Here is a 25,312-nt window from a genome sequence, read left to right on the forward strand (position 1 = left end):
TTGTCTTACTAAATTGTGCCAAGCGTAAAGTTTGGTGGAGGGTTGTGGCATGAGGTTGTTTTTTCAAGAGTTGGGTCTGGCCCCATAGGTCCAGTAAAAGAAACTTTAAATGCTTCAGTATACCAAGAGATTTTGAACAGTTTCATGATCCCAACTTTGTGGGAACAGTTTGGGGGTGGACCCTTCCTGTTCCAACATTACTGCGCCTCAGTGCACAAAGCAAGGTCCATAAAGACATGGATGAGTGAGTTTGGTGTAGAAGAACTTGACTGGCCTGCACAAAGTCCTGACCTCAACCCAATTAAACATCTTAATGATTACTTTTGGCAATATAGTGTAGCAACTATAACTAGGAAATAAAGTATTTGTGGGCAGAATGGATGTGACTGGATTTTGGATCTCCCTAATCAACCCTTCAGTATCTATCACCTGTAAACACTTTGCTGTGATTAGTGCATAACAACCACATTGTCAGCCACTCATCAAAGACATTTTGCTTACATTGTTGTACATTTCTGAAACACAAGCTGGACAATATTTGGCAAAATATGTAATGTGATAAAAAGGGATACAGGAGAAAAGTATACGAGGCCTTGTTGGCCCAAGAGGGGCCAGATCAATGGCATTGATTCTGTGGCTTGAGCCCTGGATTCTGCTGTGCTATTGAAGGCTATACTTGCAGACACAGAAAATAGAAGCACAGACTCTGTATTGGGTTTGAACATCTCCTGCAGACAAGGGGTACACAGCAGTGTCATCAGATTACTATTGAAAAGTTTATGATGTATCTGTGCAGCATAAATAATATGACGTTATTCATCTAATGCACTATTTATCTGTCATTTGTCACTGTGTGTTTGACTTTAAGTGCAAAAGGTGGCTCTCAGTGCAATTCTAAAAGGTTTCCTCCCACTAAATCGTCTCAGACCAAATTTAGTATCTTTTGAATCTACTGAGCGTTCTTCCGAGGGAGTTTCTAGCTCTTAAACGATCACTTTAGCCAATAAATAAATAAATAGAATAAGATGTTCCTGCTTAAAGACTAAAACAACCCTCACTGATGATGGATTTTGAAGGTCTTAGGAATTTTTGAAAAAAGTTAAGTGCTATATATATATTTCTTTTGGAAACGCAAACGAAAGCATTTTGCAAATATCCCATAAACTGCTGAAATTAAGAAAGAGGGGGGTGTTTTCCTCAGGTTGCACAAAAGTTGCCTCACTAACATCTCTATCCAGAGTCAGACCATCACTCTTTCTCTGCGCAGTCACAAATTGAGGAAGTGCAGCAGCATACAAATAGGCAGGAAGAAATGGACTTCTTCTTGAGCGTGTTATCTCTCCCAGCCAGTCTCTGTCAAATCAGTCAAACTACAAAGACCCCGAGAAGATGGTTCTTGTTTTCCTCTCTTGGTGGTTCAGCCTCACACACACACTCACACACACACAAACACACAAATTTAGAGAGATAGCATCAGCCATCTCACAATGATTTCCAAACATTTTTACTTCTCTATTGTAATTCTGCTGCAGTGGAAGGCTGAGGAAGAGGGCTGCAGTGGGAGCCATCTCCAGGGATTACTCTCTCAGCAAAGACTCGTGGACTGAAAAGTCACTTTTCCATATTCAGCCACCTTTTTTAGCAATGCATTCCACAGTGAAGCACTTACACACTTGTCAGCATGGCCTAGTGTGTGGCTCAGCTTAAACCATTTAAAACGCATTGCAGTTTTCTGAAAACATCATTGGACAGTAGATTTTGATCATGTTGCTTTGTCAGAATCATAACTAAAATTGGCAAAACACATTTAACAAACTTGTTCAAAGAGGCCTTTGAATTTTAAAGGGACATTGCAGCTATAAATTGTAAATTAAAAGGTCAAATGAAAGACTACAAATAGCAGCATTTAGCATTTAGCTAAAGGTCCATATAAATGGAGACTAATCTAACAATTTTCTGCCTATCAGCCTGCAGCAGATTATTCCTGTCGACTCACAATGGAATTTGGTCATTTTCACTCCCTTCAGCATTCCAAAGTTCAGCCATATTTTGACAGATACGATTATATTTAAAAATATATCTAATTTTCTTTTTTTCCCCATCACTTTTCTGATTATCTTTGCTGACTATCTACTGATCTGATGACCTAGCACAAATTAAATTGTTTATTACTCAGCAAGCTTGCTAAATAACCAAACAAATAAACAAATAAGAGGCAGAGAGGCACGATGGTAGGGGTAGTTTCATTGTCACACAGCTGCAGGGTCTTGGGTTCGTGGTTTTGCGTGACTGTCTGTGAGTTTGCTGTGATCTCCTTCAATAGTCAAAACACACATGCTGGTATGTGGATCAGACTTGTGAAAACGTCCACAGTTTTGAGTGGATTAGTGAGTTAGTTGTGAGTTAGTGAACGCATGAATGTGTGATGACCAATGACAGACTGGCACACTGTCCAGGGTGTGCTCCGAGCCCTGTGATTCTGGGTAGGCTCTGGAATTACTGTGACCCTAAAGCTCAGGGAAAGAAAAGGACTGAATACTTCTCTACTTCTGGATGGTGTAGGTGTATTTTTAGCCGTGACGCCACATGGGATGTATCCACAGTGTTTGAGATGAAGTACGTTGTCAGACGATCGGTGATAAAAACTGGACAGTGATAAAAAAGACTCCTCCTTTTCTTAATGAGGACACAGTGTTTTCTAGCTATGTCTCTGGAAAGAGGAGTGTGAGGAGAGGATTGCCAAGACTAGTGGTTTGACTCTTAATCTGTTTGTACTGTATTTTTCCCTGTCGCTTTTTTCTTTTTAAATACCCCTCTTCAAATGAGCCTGATCATTTAAGAGAGAGAGAGAGAGAGAGAGAGAGAGAGAATGAGAGAGAGAGAGAGAGAGAATGAGAGAGAGAGAGGAAAAAATGTGTGGGCATATAATAACAGCCATTTTGTAGCAGTTAGAGCAGGCTGACATGATTTTGCTGTGAAGCTGATGAGGGTCGTTGGGTGGGTCATTGTTATCTCTATTATAGAGACATGACATAATGAGGCAGTGCATTGGTATTCTGGACATTGCAGTTGTCGAATTCTTTACCTCAGAAAACTGATTTTTCCCAGTCAGCTAAAGTGATGAGGAATATACATCAAATTTCCATAACTATCTGCTGTTATGTGATTCACCCAAGCACAAAATAAATCTTTAGGTGGATATGACTGTGCATACTAATTACTGAAGTAAGTCTTGGTGAATAAAGATGAGCTGGTTAGTTATTTTTATACACCTTGACCAGACATAGGAAACAAACATGGCCAGAAGAGAGTTGGTTTTGCCTATGCTTTGATGGAGCCTTAGTTTCATCAGCTTAATTAGTGCCTGTAGCTTCTTTTCAGCACTCAGCATAAACACACACAAATACACACATACACACAGAGATCCTCAAACCCAAACTTGGAAATAACGTAGGCTACATTAATAGCCTAAGTGGAATGCATTAGCTAATTATCGATTGTGTCTCATTAGAAAAGTGTAATCACATCGCTGCATGCTGTGTTGTCTGATGTTTCTTAGGATGTTTATGTAAAGACAAGCTGAGAGTTCAGTGCACCCAGTCTATGACTATCAAACTTAATCAACTAGAAGATTTCACTGGGCTCACCGTTCATTTGCCTCTGGCAAATAAGGCCCTAGAAAGACCTCCTGGCATTGTGCGAACAGTTTGACATTTTAAAACAAATGAAATATTATTTCACTACAGGGGCTGAGGACAGCTCTATTTACCAAGCATGGTAATGCTAGATGGTGCTAGACATTCTGTACTGACATCATTATTGGGAAGCTATTGAGCCAGCAATAAGCCCGGCTACATGGCTGCCAACCACAGATACTAACAAGCTGTAGTCCTCAGGCTACCTCTCTGAAGACATTATATTCACTTCTAAGTCTAAGTTACAGAAAATGAGTGAGTTTGCTCGCTTGCTTTTTCTCACTTAATGCATACTTAGTGCACACTCATTAATAACAAAAGGCACAAAGAGGTTTTAGTTGAAGTTTGATCCCAGTAGCCTTGTGGCTACTCCAGACTGGAACATAAATGCTTGGCTCCTAGCTCAAGAAGGAAATGCAAGCCAAATCCATTTTACAGTGTAATGTTAAATGCACATTACTGATGTCAGTACATTATTATTTTCTTACACTTACATTTCCCAAGTGAAATCTTCTCCTGCTCTAATGCACTTGCTTCAGTTTTAGAAAGATTAGAAACATTAAGATGGTTGTATTGGACACTAAATAAAAAGGCCAGCTAAATACAGTTGAAAACACTGTATGCTGCCTTTCACCAATGAAGCACCAGTGAAGCAAATATTTCTGTACCATACACAATGTCACATCCAACCGCTCTGTGACTTACATCACAGCGACTAAATTGTTATCATCATTGTCCAACGAAAAACATGTATCTCTCTCTGTGTATATATATATATATATATAATTTACAAACTTTTAGTACACTACATCATTTTAACACAGCAGCTGTACTTCACATTGTGTGAAAATGTTATAATGAATGGATCAATAGAAATGCTGCAAAATTATTCATTCATTCTCTGTAACCGCTTATCCAATTCAGGGTCACAGTGGGTCCATAGCCTACCTTGAATCATTGGGCACAAGGCAGGAATACACCCTGGAGGGGGCGCCAGTCCTTCACAGGGCAACACACACACTCATACTCACACCTACAGACAATGGCCAATCCACCTACCAACGTGTGTTTTTTGGACTGTGGGAGGAAACCGGAGCACCTGGAGGAAACCCACGGGGACAACACACCAACTTCTCACAGACAGTCACCAGGAGCGGGAATCAAACCCACAACCTCCAGGTTCCTGGAGCTGTGTGACTGCGACACTACCTGCTGCACCACCGTGCCGCCCTGCTGCAAAATTACTATTTTGACATACATGATTTTCTTTGGACAGTAATGAAATTTGAATTAGGACTTTGTAAAAAAAACAAAAAAAAAACAAACAAACAAAGAAAACGCATGCCACAACAAACAAATCTTTTATAAAGAAAAGCTTTCTTTTCCACTGATTAGGTGAGACTCTAAAAACTGCAGCATTTTTTACCTCTTTGTTAAGTCATGGTTATCCATAAAATGCTGTACAGAGAGGTATTTCAGAAAGATTGTTTTCTCGTTTAACAATACAACTTAAGTCTAAATGTAAGGACTTATCAGTGTCTCTCAACACGTTTTTCTACTGAACGGCTTGATTTAGGTTTACGTTATGTGACTAAGCTGATCAATTATGTTTGTAACACCCCCAAATTTCGGTTAAGAAAAAGACAGACTGAGCATCTCAAGACCTCAAAAATAACTTCTGAAAAAAAAATCACAGGAGTTTTGTTTGGCTCTCTGTGATGTCAATTAAAGTACAATCTCCAATCAGAACACGGAAAGAATTCCCGCCCCTAATTTCATTGGCTGAGCGTCGTGGCTGGAGATTGGACGCTGTGCTGCTATTAGTTCTCGCTGTATCTCGCGGTGTCGGGAGTCTGAGTGCTACACTGGACCGTGGTGAGTGTGAGTGTATGTTCATTCCGGCGTTGTTGGCTGAGGCAGAAGGGGCGTCGTTTTTCTCTCTGAAGCGAAGTGTAATCTTCTGTTTTGCGCCTTTCCCCATTGCTTTCTCGTCGTTGAGGCTTCTTAAAAAACTGCTGCAGAGGTGAGTAAATAAAGTAGGGAGACGGCGCTGAAGTTGGCTATTTTTCGTCAGCTTCTTATTGGAATTTCCCCTTCCACCTTAAATTGTGCAGCAGTTATTGCCCCATTTAAGGTGGAAGGGGAATTTGGAACAAGACGTTGGAGAAAAAGAAGCCAACTTCAGCTGGGGATATTTTTGTGAGCTTGTTTGTTTATACTCTGTGTAGGAACATGTCAGCACTGAATACTGCCTTTGCGTATTCGGTTTTGTCCTACAGCTGTTCCACTAACTTCTAAGTTACACATATTACCAGGTTTGTAACATATGGAGTTAGACTCCATAAATCTAAACGCCAGTGGGAAGACTATGGGTGTGTTGTCATCTGTGAAGAAGCTGCCCTTTTGTTAGACTGAGATTTGACTTGGTAGCATACCGTTGCTCTGTGTAGTATACAATTTAACATACACTTTCAAAACGCAGCATTATACATTCCAGACGAATAACAAACATTTAACTAAAGCACTGAGCTTGTGGTCAGTGCCCCTTAACAGGTACTCAATCACTCTGTGGAAATACACTTGTCTCCACTGTTTCTTCTAACATCAGACAAACTTCTGTTTGTCCAGAATCCAGGCTTTTCCAATGCATTTGGAGAAGGCGCAGGTTTGCTGATCATTCATAATAATTCTACCATTATCTTTTCTGGGTTAAAGCGCACATAAGTTTTTTTTTGGTTGTTTATCTTTTTCCCTGGGGTCCACTTAACGTTTGTGTGACCATTATGTTCCACAATAAATAAAGTAAGCTGACCTTTCTCCCATCTCTCTTTAATTTTACGTATTCCGGTCTTCCTCTGATCATTGATTAAGCGCTTAGCTGCTTAGATTTAACCTTACCTCTTAGTTTTCCTTCAGTACTTGTGGATTTGTGAATATGTAATTAGTCCCAGTCTCTCCACCTAACTCTCCAACAGTCGCCTGGTGCTTGAGAGCCCCACCCTGCAATTTAGCCAGATTGGTTTCTTAGGTTTATGACATAAGAAATATTGCCAGACTGAATTTGCCCATTCAAGACTGGCTTTTTTTTTTTAATTCTGCAGATTAAAAGTGGAAATGGCATTGATTACATATTTCACACATATTTCTTGTAGAATAAACATCACACAGATATTGGTATGGTTAAAAATTAGATTTTTCCTGGAGGGAGTCTTTAAGACTGATACATGTAAATGATCTCTGTTCTCCTGAGCAGTTCTTATATTATGCCTCATTCAGAAGACAAAGTCAAAGTTCGGGGCAGAAACACAACTTGTAACTTCAGCATAACAAGCTGGGGTTAAATCGCTGTAGACTGGATATGCAAATATATAGTGTTCTGGCTTTTGTGACATCACAATATCAAGTAATTCAGAACAATCTAATTTTATAGTTTCCACAAAGTATGTCCTAAGAACTGGAGAAACATTTTAAATGTGTAAAAATGAAGAAAAAAAAATATTTTTTTCCCCATAATATGAGCCCTTTAAAGAAATAGCCTCGTTCAGTGGTTCCCAGATTGTGGTCTGTGTGCTACTGGTGCTACCCAAATCATCTTGTTGTGAAAAGCCAGATCTGAAAATTTACTAATTTACGTGAGTAAATTTTAATTTTAATTACACAGTTGGCTTCAGACTTTTCCTAATTTTCTTTAAAAAATATTACTTTGTGTTTTGCATGAATACAATAACATGGGGATATATCAGCTTATGATCTGCAACAGTACACATGTACAATAAAGAATATTACCACCCCAAACCCCAAGAAACATATGACAATTATTTATTTTTGAATTCCAAAAGCATTAACAAAATTGGCAAAGAATATTATTTTTAACCCCTTGCCACAGGGATGACACAACCAAGACCTGTAACAAAGTGGCTTCAGAGCCAGATAATGGTAATGGGTGGTACTTGGTTTAAATATTTTGAGGACCACTGACCAAGTTCATGTTTAAACAATAGTTCTTAATGTAATATAATTCTGACACTGATTGTATGTGTTCCATTACCTTATACCTGTAGTGAAAAATTTAAATTTACTTTATTTAAATCTACTGATGCATGGCTTGGATATTTTACTAAATTTAGACTAAAGGAATACAACTGAAAGTCCTTAGTTATTAATTAATTATTATTATTATTTTTAGATGAACAAAACCTTTAAACAGTCCTCTAGTCCTAAACGTCTGTGGCTTATTGCTCTCTGTCATAGTTGTGTTTATATTTATCATTTTTAATGATGACATGTTACAGCAGTTATATTATACTTGTTAGATCAACATTCTATGTACATCACAGTCTTTGAATTGTCCTGAATGAGAGTCAGAGTGGTTTATAGGGAGACAAGCAGGGGGAAATAGTTTTGTGTTGGCATTAAAATCCAGTCAGTGTAAATTTGCTACTAAACTAAGGGACATCTAAAATACATTGGTTTAGTGCAGTTGCAGAGATCAGGTGTTTTCAAGAGGCAGTTGATTCATCATCTTTGCGCAGCAAGGAAAATAGCCCTCCACAGAGTGCTCAGCTGATAGAACCTTATAATCTTCTGAGAGGCTGAAATACCAGGTAGTTCAATGTTACTGCAACAGCGCTCAGTTTACTTTCAGTGCCATTGCACCGTCAGCACATTGTTGGTTTTGTGTTCTCGATAATAGACCTCAGGGCTCAATACTGTAAGGCCTGTGGTTTAAAACAATTAAACAGATGAAGCCAACTTTTGCATTCATAGTGCTGATGCTGACATTAAATTATCACCGTGATCCTGGGAAACAGCAGTCATTAGCCTCTATTTTCTTAGAAAAAGATAAACTTTGCCAGTCTCTTTATGTTTTAAAAGATGATTACTAACTTGCAGGGCTGCACAAGGCGTATGTCACGTTTTAGTGTAGCATGTGAGCATATGGAACACAAGGATGCCACTTAAAAATAGACTCGGACACAGAATTGCCTTACACTTTCAGTTATGTCTGATCGTTGATTGACAGAGTGTATTTGTGATTTCATGCCGTGTTGCTCCATGGTTCCTGTAATCTGCTTTTAAGCTTTTGAGAGTCCAGACTGGGTTCTTGACTGTAAAGCAGTAGCACCCTATGGTTATTTGGCCTAATTGCTGTGAAAATTGCATCCCTTAGGCATTTGGTAGACTACCATGAGTTGCCTTTATGTATTTATTTATTCATATATGCACATGGTCCCTTGAAAGCCCAGATGTTTAAGAGGTCTATGGATTGAACTAAATAAAACTCACTTATAGAAAGCTGTCTTTATGCTAATTCTATTGATGTGAGACTGAAGAAATGCAGACAAATTTTGTAGGTTCAGGCACATGTCTGTTCTTTATGTTGATTTTCCCAGGGAAAATTCCACTTGATGGTATCTGTTCTTGCTTGCGGTAGCTTCAATGTTTTGAAACGGCTGGGCCTTGTGCCTGTGAAGTCTTCTAAATGCTTGTTCAGTTTTAATAAACAGTTATCACGCCTTATTTCCTATTTACTGCTGTGCCAACTCTCCTGTCTGCAGAGAGAAACAGATGGTCAGTTCAGGCTGCTCCTCTTCAGCCGCAGATAACAGGAAATCCTCTTTGCTTCTTTTCAAAGTCTCCATGGTGGTGCCCAAGGGTTAATTAGTCCTAAATGTTTCAGAACAAACTGCAGTGTGCAGTATGTGCCAGCAGTGATGTTTCGTAATTGTTCAGTGGGCATTTGTGTGTAAGCTGATGTTTTTGGCTTATGAACTTTAGCCTGAGAATTAAATGTTCTTGTAATGTTTGTCTCTTGGAGAGGAAAGAAAATCTGGGAAAATTAGTGAACTCTTAGTATGACTAATAACTAAATAGTCTCTGAGTTTTTTCAGAATCAGTTTTTTTAATCATTTAAGTTTAAATCCTTTGCCTATATCATATCATTGCGCTGTCTGGTATTTTTGATGTGTCATGCATACACTCTCAACCTCCCTCTTATATTGAACTTCTGCTTTAGGGATTAGATTAGCAATTGAGTAGTTTTATTAAAAGGGACATAATATCATGCAGTACTAATTGTGAGGAGAGGTGCTTGGGAAATTTCTGATTATGATTTTGTCTGTGGAGAAGAAGTGAGAAGGCTGTTGGAGAAAGAGACTAAATTCGTCCTTGTGCCAGCTTGTGATGAAGCCTGGGTTTTAACAGGACTTTGAGAGCGTGGCTGTAATGAGCTTCTACTGTGGGTGTGGAAAGGGGATGTGGATGCAGATGAGTGAGTGCCTAAAGATCTAACAACGTTACTGTTGTCTTCATACTCGTATTTAAGAAATGTTCATTTGCAGTCTATTGTAATATCATTAAATGTGGGATACAAATAATTTTTTTAAATAGTTTGTGTAATATAAAAGTAGTGTTAGGAATATGCTTTGGTTAAAATACCACAAAGATACCAGCACCAGTTACACCTTATAATATGAAGTTGTGAGAAGTGGGGCATACACATTTTTAACTTTTTTTTTTTTCATTTTAGCTCAGTTCTCTTCTTCCTCCCCACACACATTCTCTCATTCTGCATTGTTCTTTCATTTCTCTCTTATTTTTGCACAAATATTTTAGTATTTCTCTTTATTTCTTTGTTCTGGTCATGTCTGTTGTAGCCAGTTGTACTCTGCCTTTGCTCACGAGTGTGTTTGGCGATGTGATTGGAGATGTTCAGATGGGGAAGTGGCAGTATAATACTAATGAGTCTGCTCTTGACATATTATAAGCTGAATCTGAACAGCTGGTTTATGCCATGTTTTCTGACTTTGGGAGCCCGCAAAAAACTGACTAAGTCGTTCTGTTTCAGTTTCTGGCTTGATATACATTGCAGATACCTATTTATGTATGTGCACAAGCGGTGAAAAGGTGGGTATGTGTCCCTTTTAAGACTCGTGCACAAATGACCTCTGTCCTGTATTATGCATTAGTTAATAAGTAGTCCGGATTGAGACACATCTTTAAAACGTTGCAGTGAATGGATGGAATAACCTGGTTCCATCTGATTAAAATAGGTGTCTCTTTTTAGGTTTTGGGATTCACATGATAATTAAAAATAACATGCCATATTTACACAGTGTAGGATGAAGAGTGAGTGAGTTGTATACATTTTATACACTCCAGAAGTTACTATAAAACTATTTGGTTTTCTGTGATCTGGACTTAATAAGGATATTTGTGATAGGGGATAAATGTGGAAGCTTTTTTCTCCAGACTTTATGAAGTCACGTTTGTCTAGCTGTGAGTATTTAAATGGAAGTGTGTTGTGCGCTCTCTGCTGTTGTTCTATTCTTCTGTTCTACTTCTTGAGGGGCTTGAGTGAACTCAATGTAACAGGTTTTGTGTGCAGAGCTGGCACCATTGCACAGAGCCAAGGCCTCCTGAGGGGACTAATAATAGTCAAATGCAGGAAGTCAGTCTCGCCTGGCCCTTAGCTGGACACTTCCTGGAGCCCTTGGACACAGAAGCCACTCTGGTAATTTGGATCACTTGGATGCCCTCGATGACTGAAGAGCCAGCCAAGGAGCAACGCTGGCAGGCCCTTAGCCAGCACTGCTAATCCACTGCTGCTGCTCTTTCGACTCTACACAGTTGTGTTTAAAGGAAACACGAGAGAGAACTTGCTGTATCCTAGCGGGGACACAAAGCACTATGAATGTAAAGGGCGCTAATGGATTTCGGGCATCCGAGATCAATAAAACCTGGAGACAGCAAAGGTTTATGGCGTCCTTGTAATCAATATGCCAACAGTGTTGCTTTTTTTTTTTTTTTTTTTCTCTCCCCCCTTCTTCAAACAGATAACTGATGATTTTAGGGGAAAGAGAAGAATGTACTTTCCTCTTCCAGACTGATTTGTTTTTCTATTAAACACAATTAATGTTCCATAACAGATTTTTTATCATGTTGTTTGTGACCACACTTTATCAGAAAATGTGACCTCATTTTGCTTCACTTCCTCAAGTTAATAGCAATGTAGTTCACAAGTCGATGGCATATTAAACTGGTGGTTCACAGCGAACTCCAGGAATGTTTGGGCAGTAACATGCGCTTTTATAAACTTGTTTGTGCACTAAACTTTAAATGAAAGATGTGCATTGCTCTCCAACCAGACACAGCTACTTTCCACCCGTGTTTTAAATCTGAATACCTGACTGGAAAATAAATCTTTGTTTCTTTTTATAATATTATAGGTTTTTGCACAAAGTAGCTGTGTTTAGAAAGTTACTGATGATCTAAAACGTGTTCCAGGTGGCACCTCCTAGAACCTCTCCCACTGTTTTGTCTCTGTTATGATGAGAAACACACACAGGTATTTGGGTAGGGCATGGCTACATACAAGTTCAGATTTGTAGCTATACCAAATTCCCAGGTAATACACATCTTATTCTACTAGTAACTGTCTTGGCTAATTAGTTTGAGTGTTTCCACACACACCAAAACATTACAGTTGCTTATCTCAGCCCCTCACCACATGGTGCTCTGAATGTGGAGATAAACACTGTCAAAGCGTCAGGGGTTGCAGGTAACTGTGGAGCTTTGTGTCTGTGACATTGTGTGTCCTCCTTTTTAAAATTCTTTTTGTCTTTTTCCTCCAGGCTTTTTGCATTCCAAATGACAGTGCCTAAGTTCAGAGCTGGTTTAAAAGCTTCAAATCAATGTTCAGGTTTTCTTGCATATCACTTGAAAAGGATTTTTATTCAGTTTAGAGTTCATGGCAAAAGATTTTACTGCATGGTCAAGTGTTAGAAGTGTTGATGTCTGTTTGAATGACATTTATTTGTGATGAAAGATAACAACTTAAACCAGATCTAGTTCCCGTTGTCTGGCCGTTAACAACTTGACCAACGATCTGATTTAGAAATTATGCTGCACACTTTTTTCCCCTTCAGTGTTTGTTTTATTATTCGTCAAATTGTTTTGTATGTGCACAACTTATAAATAAATAACTCGCCAGTTGTCGTATATACCCTGAAATTACTTGTGACTCAGTTGTAGTTGCGCTCTGGGGAGAGTTCACTCTAGTTCTTTGTTCTTTTTAGCTTAAAGGGTTGTTTGGACAACAAATATAAAAACATTTATTGATGAACTGAGTTTTCTTTTGCTCTTTGTCTCTCAATAGAGTCGTGGCTAATTTTGTAAATCTGGATATGACCATTTTATCATCTTGATTTGCCAGCATTATAATTTCTGTGGTCAGCTTATTAGGGTACAGAAACAGAATCCAAATGCAAATCTGCGTTTCATTTCCTAAATCTGTGTAGGACATTTGCTAAATGTGTTCAGAATGGTTTGTAAAAATGCTATTAAACTAAAGCTGAAAGTCTGTAGTTTAGCAGTCTATTTTCCAATCCTGCTTGCTGCAGTATGGATGTAAAAATAGAAAGTGGGGATTTGTTAGTCCTGTATTGTTCTGGAGTCCATTTTAATTGACACTTTTAAATTGCTATAGAGTAAGTATGTGTCTAGACTTTTATATACTGTGGTCAATCCTTCACTCGTATCACTTTAATGTCCCTTTTTCAAGCTTCTATTGGTGGCTCTTGATCTGAGCTCTTCTTTGTACAAAGCACTTTTTGTTGAGTGCCTTGGCTTTGGGGCCACCTCTTTACCCAGTAGCACCACATTTTGAAAGCTACTGTGCCTTGCCAGCAACAGCTACTGGAATCTCCTAGTTACTTGATAAATAGTGGGGTTTTTCTTGACTGAGATACTCTGCTCTGTTTGTTTCCAAGTTCCAGTTTTGTTGGCCATTGTTTTAAAAATGTGTAAATAATTTGATTAAAATTTAGGTTTTCTTTAAAGGTCTGCATTGCAAAATTGATTTAGGTTTTTTTATATACCTGTAGTTGTCAGGAAAAATCTGTATCTGCAAATGTTCTTTTTACAGAGAGAATGTTTTCACTGGTTGAAATTTAAACATCATTCAGAGTTTTCATGATCTTCACAGGATTGTGATGTCAACAATGCTAATTAAACACGTTATAACTAATTGTCTAAATTGCCCATAGAGACCGTAGGTGTTAATAGTAGGACACTGTTAATAGTAAAGTTTTGCTGAATGGATTTATAACATTTCTAAACTGTTTTAGCGCAATGTGTCAGGCTGGTTCTAGTTATTATCACAGCCCTTGTGAGGAATTTGTACACGCCAATTAGAATTTCTCATTTCCAAGCACATCGCTGAAAAGTAAACGGTTTGATTATGACGAGATTTTGAAGAGATGGGGGAAAAAAAATTGTGAAATTCCTTAATTGCTCTTGCGTTTGGATTGTAATAATTGAATATGTTGTGATGCTTCATTGAATTGAATTGTGAATATCTCAGTTTGATTCATTTCATGATAAAAGGTACAAAGAAACTGATGACCCTTCTTAATAAAAGACAGTGATTGTTTAAGTTTCTGTAAGGAACACTAGTTAGCTTATTCAGTCCAGCTACTACATTTAGGGCACGTTTTATTAGTTCATTCACAGTGCACTCTTTTGTTCCCTTGTGGGTGAATCAGTGTCATGGTCTGCTTACACAGTGTTATGAGGCCTGTGGTGGTCTTCAGTGTTCAGGCTGTCTGGGATTGTTTGTCCTGGTAGTTGAATTCCTCTCTGTGTCACCCCAAGGGCACCTCCAGCTATGGCCCAGTTCTCTCTCACACAAACATTCAGCACATTCAACCGTGTCAACAGCGGTGCCTGTCCTAATCCAAGCCCTAAAGCGCAAAGCCCCCAGCCATAGCCCTCAGCTCAGGGAATGAGACAAGCACATTTGATGGTGATTGTTATATTACCCCCAGTAGTCCATTATCTACTGAATGAACAAAGACAATGACACCCCCCACACAACTTTGCTGTTATTATTTGGCAGTCCAGTGAGTGGCCAGACTTTTTGGTGTATGCCAGCTTTGTGAAGCGGCCAGGGAGTTGGTGATCAGACTTTACAGACTTGGTTCTCAGGGAGAGGTGGACTTTTTTTCATGAGCCTGCTGTGCTCCCTGCTGTCCAATAAGCTGCCAGACGTTTGACATGACTGTTGGACGTGTCTCACCCCACCTGCTCTCTCCTTGTGTCCAGCTGAGTTCAGGTCTGCAAGGTTCTGGATCAGTCCCAACCTTTCAGTTTAGCATTACTTACTACTTTGTCAATGGAGGAGACATGTCCAAACACACAGAAATATTTAATAAAATAAAAACCTTATGAAATAATTCTTTCAGCACGTCTTACTCAAACAGCAGCTATATCAGGAGACTTTCTTGTCTGTTACACAATTATTCATTTTCACCAACTGTTTCGTCATATTCAGAGTCGTGGTGAGTCCAGAGCCTGTCTAGAACCATTGGATGGAAGGCAATAAAACACAGTTGACTGAGTGCCAGTCCATTGCAGGGACACTGACACTCACCCACTGACACTCAACCTGTTTTTGGCAGGCATGGAGAAAACGCAACTCTTCAGTCACCCAGGGCAAGGCTGAATATATGAAAGTTCTGGATAAATTATTAGCATTTTAGAGCAACAATAAGACATTAGCAGATATGGGCTTTAATTTAACAAAGAATGTAAATCCCTCCCCCCAACCCCTTTTTTTTGTTCTATGATTACCTGAACCTGGATTTGACCTCTAACCTTTCACACAGTTTACCTGCTATACAACCAATTTCTACAGGAATTACATGCAAAATTATAATTACATATTTATTTATGACATTGTTTCTTATTTTCAGTTGATATGATACAATTCTGATGTCGATGTGAGCAATATAAAAGCCACAGAAAAACTGCCAAGAAAAAATCAAGGAACATGAAATCACTGTCAAATATAAACCTCTTGGCTTGGTCAATATTAATTTTAAAGTTAGTTTAGCTTAAAAAATATTGAACTGATGGCAGCAGCAGCCTGTAATGAACCTTAATCAGTGACAAATGATTTAATAAATGTATATTGACATATTGAAAACATGTCTAAAATCATGTAGTTGATATTGAAACGTGTCATTGCGATATATATTGATATTGAATTATTGTCCTGGGCTTACTATAATACCATTTTCATTATGCATTTACTACACATTTATAAGGGCTACCCATTTTTAATCAAGAATTTCGACAATGAAGGAAGCTATGGCTGTGGTTGTCAATTGTGACTCTGTGTGGTACATTCTGCTCTATGGTATGTGTTAAAAATATTGCTTGCTTTCTGAAAGTAGGAATTGTTTCATGTGGGGATTTAAGAGCTGACACAACAAACAGTTGATGCATCACTTTGGGCTGGAAACTGTTTTTTAAAAAAAAAGCGACAAAACAGAATCTAAACACATTTCTTGTCTTTTTCAGTAACCATTCTGACAATACACATGAACATTTGCCTTTTTTGCAGAGAGAATATGTAAGGGTCCGGCTTACCAGCAGACTTGAAAGGACTTGAAAAACATAGTTTTCCCCTTGCATGCTGTCATAATGTTCACAGTAGCCTCTGAATTCCAGAAAGGTCTGCAGGTGTTATCTCGCTTCTTGATTGCCTTTGAAGAGTTGCATCCACTAGCAGGATTTGTTGCAATTGTTATGTCTTGTCGATTTGGTACTGTGCAGAATAGATGAGTATGTGCTTATTGTATGGAAATGTATGCGTGAGCTTCACGCAATATCAACATCACTGCCCACATACTTCCTTGTGTCAGCTCCGTTGACATGGTTGTTGAGCAACACATCCAGTAGAGGGCAGTTCGGAGTAAATATGAAACATGGTGATTGGCACAGGAACTTGTAGTTTTTTATATAATTCAAAAACGATGGTGGTCTGTGAGGCCATCAAATACTGTGCGATAATTGGGGCGGAGAATTTAATTCACTTGTTTTAACATCGAACGTCGAACATCATTTCCAATATTTTCGGATGTCCGCCAAAGGCATTTGATAACTTGCTTTGCTGGGTAGCACCACACTTAAGGCACCAGAACTCGCATAGTGTGAGTGAGGCAGAGCGATTAGCATCACCCCTCGCATCTTGTACTGACCCATTGTCTCCAGTGGTATTGCTCCATCCTGTCCACATCTGTAAGCTTTCAGAAAACTTGCAGATTACATACAAAATGAATGCAGAGTTCAGAGAGAAGGCTCCATCCTTATCCGTATTCAACGTTGAGAACCCTAACCCCAGCCTGTTTTGGATAATCTTGGAGAGAGCACTGTGGAGCATTTTGCACATATGCTTCAGATGGCACTGTTAAATCCTGGAGGCTGTATTTGTGCGACATGTGATACACTCCTAACTGTCACCTCCAATAAAAATTGACTCCTGCAGGCAAACGTCTCTGTAACTCATTTGTTCTTAGGACAATGTATTGCAGGGCCATGATGCTATCACTGAATGTACTGATGGATCAGGATTGATAAGCAAGTTGCCTGAACTAACTTTGTTGATGGGCCTAGTGTGATTCCCAGCATGCAATGAACGCTTGAGAATGAACCCCATGAGGCTTATGCTGCCTGGGCATGTTGCAACTATAGGCACACGGCACACCTGGTGGGTGGGGTATTCTATGCCCCAAGGCTTTCTTTCTTCTCTTTTTTTTTCTCTCCCCCTCCACCTCCTTGCAGCAGGATCACACTGGCAAAGGCAACTTGTATTTTCCTTGCTTAGCATCCACATTCATCACCCACCAAGAGAGAACTTTTTGCTTGGCAGTGTGGATCCTGGCCACAGAAGAGATGAAATATTTGTGCAGATACAAGGCAGCTAAATAAGCTTTCTCTTTGGAGGCAGCTGAATACCCTTACACTCAAAACAGTCTTCTCCCTTTGAAGAAACAAGGTCAGCACCATTGCTCGATCCAGGTATTTTAGCACCTGGTGACGAAGTTGTAAGCGAGCTGGGCACCCAGGGTGGTCATATCAAAGGAAACGTATTGGGCTGAAGCAGAATTTAACAGTAGTGTTTTGCAATACTTAAATGACTGCTTGACAGGCAGGGTTAAACTTTTTCTCATTATTATAAATGTATGTTCATGAATTGTAAATCCTGGCTGTTTAATCAGGTTTTCACTTTGTAGATCGTTTACTCAGTTGAATTAATTATTTTACTAGTGCAGAGTTCTTGCGGAGAGAGCTGGGCCTGTCTCCCAGTCCTCGACATTTTACATTTCACACATTTAGGCTTTGTATTCATGAGAGGTAAAGGGACCTTATTGTGTGGAATTTATCCTCCCTTTTTCTCCACTAGAAGAATAAACATAGGCTGAATAGTTTTGTCCTCTGAACAGTGAAATTGTGAGGTGGATTTCTGAGTGCTGTTCAGGAGCAGACTGAAGAGTGTCCTCCCAGGGAGCTGTTCAATCATCTGTGCTCACTTCCCTGTCCCTCCAGCCGCACAGTGGCCCACTTCCCAGCAGCCTTTGTGCTTCTCCAGCTCTTCAGATTGATGAAGCACTTTGAGGTCAATAGGTCCATCATTTATCACTACTTCCACACAGAAAAACTCAAATAATTCCCGGCTAGCTCCTTACTGCTGTCCAGTTTTCTTTGGGGTGTAGTCTTTCTAAAGTCTTCTTTTGTGTGAAATTTTTTCGCTAAGTACAAGTATGCACAGTAGTGTTGTCATAAATATGGGTATATCCACACATAATAATTCTAATTAACCGACACATCAATACTCCATTGTTTTCAGTCTGGCTACAGAGCAGTGTGTGAGAGTGAGAGAAATTTGTTGCTGTTGTTTAGTAGTGTGCATCCTGACTGATTTAGTTTGTTCAGTCGTGTTGTGAATGAGGATGGTGGTCACCTCCCCCTGCGTTTTGATGGTGTTTTATGATTTAACCAAAATCAGACAAGTTGTAGTGGTCTGCTCTCTTAGGACTGGCTAAATGCAACACGCAACATTTATACTAGTGTACGATTTATTTATTTTATAAGCAGCTGTGCTGTTATGAAGGCATGTGTTGCAGTTACATTTGGGTACATGCAGTGTCAAATACGAGGTGGATTATTTTGAGAAAGACACACACTGTCAGAGGCCTACACAAGCCTTCACACACATGACGTATTTATGGATTGGTCTATGATATTGCTTTCTGTGTTACATTTGATGCCTCAAGAAGAGGTTGTGGACAGGCTATGGTTTGGTAATTTGGTAAATATTTATTTATTTTTAAAATTGTATTATATGTGATAAATGCTTTTGCACTGGGAGTAAAATGTATTGACTCATAATGTAACTGTAGATATAGTGATTTTACTTAGCTGGGATATGGTCCCTAGTTCCTTTGTTTTTTTTTTTTGTTTTTTTTCTTCCTTGAGTTCTCGAGGGAACCTGATTTAAGGAAGTCTTTTGCTGACAGCTTTGAAACAGATCTGCCAGGAGAAGTGATTCTCGTTCCCTGTTGTGAGTTGATCTTCAGTGGATTTCTTTTGTTGCTTGTTTTGGACCCACACACACACACACACACACACATAAATTCATCTTGATACCAGACTCTGGGTTGTGCAAGGCTTTTTTTTTATTTAGTCTACATATTTATTACTGTGGAACTGAATAGCTGTACCCTGTCTGATCCAGTGACTCAAATTTGATGACAATCCAGCTGTGTGTAATGCTTTGAGTGTCAGTTAAATTGTTTGATGCTGTTCCAATTTTCTCTTTGTTATTACTTTTTGTGGTGATGCCATAAAGGGACGATATCCTTATCTTGCCGCAGGTGAAGATTAGAGTGTTCCAGAATTATTGAACTGGATTTTCATCTACATGTTGACATTTAAACATATTGAGGTGCAATGCTACAGTTTATAGCTTGTGAGGCATGCAATAAAAAGCATGTACAAGCGTTCCTGACTCTCTTTCCATTACTTGTTACATGCTAAAAATTCAACTTGATACTAAACTTCCCATGAATGGAAGGTGACCATTTTCCTGAGCAGTGCAGTTTCTATTTTGCTTCACCAACATCCAGAGAACAACTGTGCTGCTCCTCTGTTACAACTCCCCTGTTACTGTGGCAGGCACATTCTTATAAATAGTTGTTGATTTACAAATTGGACCTTGTTTGTGTTTAGAAACTAATGCATTTTTCCTTTTAGCTTTGGCCCATGTTTTAGTTACTTATTTTATCACCAATGAATCAGAAAAGCCACAAACCCAAACCATTTTTTTTGGGTCATTCCCATGTGGCTCTGATTCACTAGAGATAAAAGCGGTTCATGTTCTTCAAGAATAGAGGGATTCTACTGTGGTGCTTCTGCGAATCGTGACAGTATTAGATCGTCTGGGATTTCGAGACTAATGCCAGGTTTACCCACAGAACATGTACCAGTGCACACCCACATAAATACACATGCTTGCCCACACACACATATGCCAGTACATGCATGGCACAACAAACAAGTGCGCATTATCACTCCTCTGCTCTTCTGTCAGTTCCCAATCTGGGGTTTGTTCTCATATAGCATCAACACAAGCCAAAAATGCCTACACAGCTCCTCCTTCCACACCTCCCTCCCCTTTGAAGAAGAGCAACACCTTAGCTATCTGCTAATTTGGAGCCTGCTCTGAAAACCTTCAAATTGAAGTGTGTGGGGTTTTTACACCGGAGCGCTGGCTAGATTTTCTTTCAATTAAAGCAGTTCACATCAAAGAGTATTCAGAAAGGTCTTTGAACACAGGTCTCCATAGAATAAGGACGATATGTTTGTAGCTGGTTGTTTACTTTGTTTATTTAAGGCCTCTGTGTTGAGCTGCAATGGCAACTGCTCTTAGTGTTTGGGATTGGAAAAACTACCAATAAATAATAATGATTAATAATAACTACAATTTTATTTATTATGTTTTTTTATTATAGCACAGCTTCAGGGACATGGGGCTGTGGGTTCGAGCCCTGCTCCAAGCGACTGTCGGTGAGGAGTTTGGTGTGTGCTCCCTGTGTCTGTGTGGGTTTCCTCTGTGTGCTTCAGTTTCTTACAATTGTCTAAAAACATATGGCAGGTGGATTGGATATTCAAATGTTTCCTTATATGTGGACTGGCACCCATCATGGGTGTGTTCCCACTTTGCGCCCTGTGAATTCGGGTAGACTTCTGACCCACTCCTACCCTGAGTTGGATACGTAGTTAAAGACCACGAATAAAAGAATAATACTAATACTAATAATAATAGCGATATAAGCTAATTGTTTGTTGAATTCTCTTTATTGCTAAAAAACGGATGAACCGATTGGTAGATAGTGACCTTTTGGCACTATCTACCAAACCACATGATCAAAGATGAAATATGAAACTCAGAAATTGACCCACAGCTTGGAAGAATTTCTTTTGTATGAAAGGAAAAACTTTTCTTTTTCCTCCTCAGTAATAAGCATCTTGTCCAAACCAGAAGAGAATCACTCCTCAGTGGGGTCTCAAATGTTCAGGGCAAGTGTGAAAATGCCCGGATTGATCACCATGAGGTTGCTTCACATGCTCACACCAGACTGAGAGAGATCTGTCTGGTCGGGTTAACTTTCTCCCAGCAGATTTCTAGTTCCCCTGTGGAATATTCCAGCATTTGATGCAACATTGTGGTACTGTAAGCGCAGCGCAGTGCTCTCTGACAGTGGCATGGAGTTATTCACGAGCCCCTTAAGAGGATTTTCTCCCTGACGACAGCGGTGCCAGGTAGAGAGGTCAGAGCTGGGTGAGCATTTAAAAGAGCAGCTTTGCAAGAGCAGAGCGCTGGAAAGGTTCAGAGAAGCCTTCTTTGCAGGCAGCTCAGCGTTGCTCTGAAGACCAGCTAGGAAATGAGCTTGTGGGGCCATTATTATTTAGTCTCGCTTTCTCCTTTTTGATTTTTTTTTCATATTTCAAATGAATATTCATGAGAGCAGTGTTTTTTAGGGCATCTCTCATTATTAATTGGGTGTAATCTGGAGCAGTGAAAGCGTATGGTGGGAGTTTATCAGGGATTTGGAAGCGGGGCTGTGTAGAAGCTGAACACACACCACTGATTTGGCCTGCATTATACTGTTAGTATTTGCATTGCTGCCAGTCGAATTCGTGCTGTTGCTGCCACTCAAATTTGGCCTGTGTGAACTTGCCATATGCTGAAATCTAACAGCATACCAGCGGCTTGTAGGGATGCAGTGACTTTCCATTTGTGTAAGGTTTTTTTTTTCCCTCCTCCTATGGTAGGACATTTGTTTTATGATTTTTATATTTGATTTATGTCTTTATGTCTGTTTATTTGTGAAATTCCCCAAATAAGCTACACAATCTCATTTGGGTTTTATTTATTAGTGTTCATGCTAGACATTTTTGAATACTCTATTGAGGAATTATACAGGACTGCAAATGTCATGTCTGAGCATGGGACTATTAGGCAAATCACTGTGCAATCTTTATAGGATGCTATTATGCACAGAAGCAAGAACTGACTTTCAGGGAAAAAAAACAAGTCATCAGCAGGATGCCGCTGTCACAGCTGTGTTGTTACTGCAGTTAAATATTGTTGCCGTTCCCCCATTATAAGTGGAATGTTGCCTCTCTTTTTCTTTCTATTCAGCCTCAATAAATGTATTTAGAAAATTAAGGCATCTTTTGCTCTTTGTCACTGTGCGTTCAGCTGTTGTAATCAAACCGCTGAAGCTTTATTCTGAACTTCTAGCTGTGAATACATCCCAGCTTCTGCATCCGTTTGACACAAAGATAAATCACTGCTGTCATTCCTCTGCATTTGTTGTCTGATTAGATATATTAGAGATGTTGTCGGATAGTTCGTGTTCCTGTTGGTTTCGTCATTTTTCAAACAGTGGGGTTTTCGTTTAATGGAGCTTTCCAAATCACCTGTGTGACACACGTTGTTCTCTTGTCGTCTCGTTTGGTACGTTTTTCCCTCCCCTTCCTTAGCCTTGAGGACAGATTGGCATGAAACATCATTGAGCTTGTTATTTAAGTAGACTGCATCAAGGCTGACACTCAAGTACCACATTATTTTGCCAGTGAACGTGTAGATTGAAGCAATGCCTCAAGTTTAATGACTTTTATATCCAGTGATAAGTTAAAGTGAATAGCCCAGAGTCCTTTTGCCTTTCTCCATTTCTTTTCTTCTTATTTAATCTTAAATGATTTCCTAAATAATGCAGTACTTTTTATTCTGGTCTTTATCTGACCTCATGGTGTGAGGGAGCTATAACATCATGAGCTAAAAATCAGTTTTTTTACGAAGCATGCTAATATAAAGCTGTATATGATGTACATGTCACTGAGGTAGAGATCCTGTCACTAATTGCTTTTAGAAATAATTGATTTTAGAAATAACTGTCGTCAGCCCCAGTGGCCTTGGAAATAACTGTATTTAACACTGCCTTTAGAGGGTATGGTAACATTTTATTTGAAGGCTGCCTATAAGGGACTTCACAACGCATGCATTAGAATTGAATAACATATATTGAATGTAGTTTAGTGAGAGTTGTATCAGTATAACCAGAGCATGTAAGGTGCTTTATGAAGTAAATGAATTTGATAAGCGAGGTAAATTATTATCCAATAACTAACCAAGAAGCTTTTTCATTCAAATTTAAATGTATTTCCTTTCACAATTTGTTTCTAGTAGACATACTCACCATTCAGTTGAGGAATACATTTAATATTCATGCATGGGAGCAGCTGGTCTTGTTGGTAAATCTACTGAAAAATGAAGCACACTTCTAAAAAATATTCACATTGGGGACCAGTTTTGAGAAGACGATAGCAGAACTATGACAGGGTAACATCGAAAGCAAATGTCTGTAAGTGGTATGACTGACAACTATTCATCCCTATTCTCTGAGATGGCGTGATGCTCAGTGTGGTGAGGAAATTGCACATGGAGGTGCAAAAGTACAGAGGATGTGATGAATGGTGTCAGCTTTCAAGAACTGCTGAGGTAAATTAGGCCAACACCAGAGGCATGTATTAATGTTGTTTTGGGCTCTTTAGCCAACTTACATTAGGGCTACTTACAAATGCTAACTTACAGGGTTAAAACAAGGACCTAGAGCTGTCATTGTGAAAGAATCTCCTGAGCTGTGATTAAATGGGGCTCAACACTGTTATATGCGATAGTACCTCCACAAATGACTTAATTTGTCCTGATTCTACTGCTGTACTCCTAACTGTCAGCTGGAATCATCCTGAGCTGTTTCGCAGGTGGGCTTCGATAGTTGGATGATAGGTTGCTAGATAAGATCAGATTTTGCATTTTTTTTAACATTCATTACACACATTAGTGTAAAACCAAACAATGGAAAACAAAAGCAAAGTATAGATGTGATGTTGATTGCCGTTCCCTGTCTTTGGGCAGTCAGTTTCACTGTATAACAATATTGCAGTTACTGCGACAGCCCAACAAGGGATGCTTTTTTAACCATCGTAAAGAATTTAATCGAGGTTTGAACACATTGTCTAATGAACTGGCTCACACCAGAACAGTTTTCCTTTATATAAACTTTATTGCGTACGAGTTCCTGATCTTTTTGCCGTGGTGTAGCCTGGTACCAGCTGTTCGTGAATACTCAAGTACTGCAATGTGTTATTCAGTTGCATACGGCTCTGTGCAGGTAGGCTTCAGTTAGTGTTTCTGAGGATTGTTTTTGTTTGCTCTTTTCTAACATGCAATGAGCAGCTGATTTACAATGTGTCAGCTCCAAGTCTGACTTGGAGGAAGATTGCAGAAGAGATTGATGGGAAGGCTTGGTTCCGGCTGCCTGCTGCAGATCATTGTCAGCCAGTGTTTCAGATGTGCAAGAGGAGTGATGGATGTCCTGAAACAGCCTCACTTGTCCCAATTATTCATTCTTTCTTTTGCGCTCTCTCTCTCTCTCTCTCTCTCCTGCTCTTTCTCATTTATGCTCTCATCTTTCTGCCTATGTCTTTCTCTGCTTCCATGCATCCATCTCTCTCTCTCTCTTTGTGCTGGCAGGTTTTTTTTTTCTGTTGAAGCATGAATCATAAATCCTGATATGAAAGGGAAGCCTTTGATTAGTGAATAATATTTTGCGCATATGCGCAGTTCAGATATGGGTGAATAATCCTCCCCCTCTCCTTCTCCTCCTCTGCTCTCCTCCTTGGAAGCCCTTCCTCATCCTCCTCTTCTTTTCCCCAACTGTGTCTTATCAGCTGCTCCATGCCGATATCGCACTGAGGCTTTTGAAGCACTCTTCATTGAAAGGCATTTGATTTCACACATTGGCTGTTTAATATTCCAGACTAGTTAGCAATCTTTTTAGAAACCAACAAGGTGCTGAAGATGCGGGCCTGGCCTTTTGATTTTCACACAGCTCGCTGAGGTCCTCTCACTTTGAGACCCCAACAGGGGAGCCAAGATGGCATTGTAAAACAACCTTCTTTTCTGTGTGTGTGCGAGAGAGAGAGAGAGCGAAATAATTATTTATTTATATACTGATCGGACCTGACTATTTTCATCAGGTTCAGTTGAGTTCAAATTGAAAGTAGTTAGTAGTTATTTTGGGCGGCACGGTGGCACAGCAGGTAGTGTCGCAGTCACACAGCTCCAGGGACCTTTAGGTTGTGGGTTTGATTCCCGCTCCGGGTGACTGTCTGTGAGGAGTTGGCGTGTTCTCCCCGTGTCT

The 25,312-nt window shown here is 39.5% G+C and overlaps 1 protein-coding gene across 1 annotated transcript in view; it reads left to right on the forward strand.

Annotated features, from left to right (window-relative positions):
- Positions 1 to 5,604: 5,604 nt before the first annotated feature.
- The window catches only part of LOC136679232 (D-glucuronyl C5-epimerase B), a 51,095-nt gene continuing 31,387 nt past the window's right edge, over positions 5,605 to 25,312 (forward strand). Inside the window, exon 1 of the mRNA XM_066657646.1 lies at positions 5,605 to 5,718. The gene's annotated coding sequence lies outside the window, so the exon portion shown is untranslated. The remainder of the gene's footprint in view (positions 5,719 to 25,312) is intronic.

The sequence above is a fragment of the Hoplias malabaricus genome, chromosome Y, assembly GCF_029633855.1.
Source record: "Hoplias malabaricus isolate fHopMal1 chromosome Y, fHopMal1.hap1, whole genome shotgun sequence".
Taxonomy (NCBI): domain Eukaryota; kingdom Metazoa; phylum Chordata; class Actinopteri; order Characiformes; family Erythrinidae; genus Hoplias; species Hoplias malabaricus.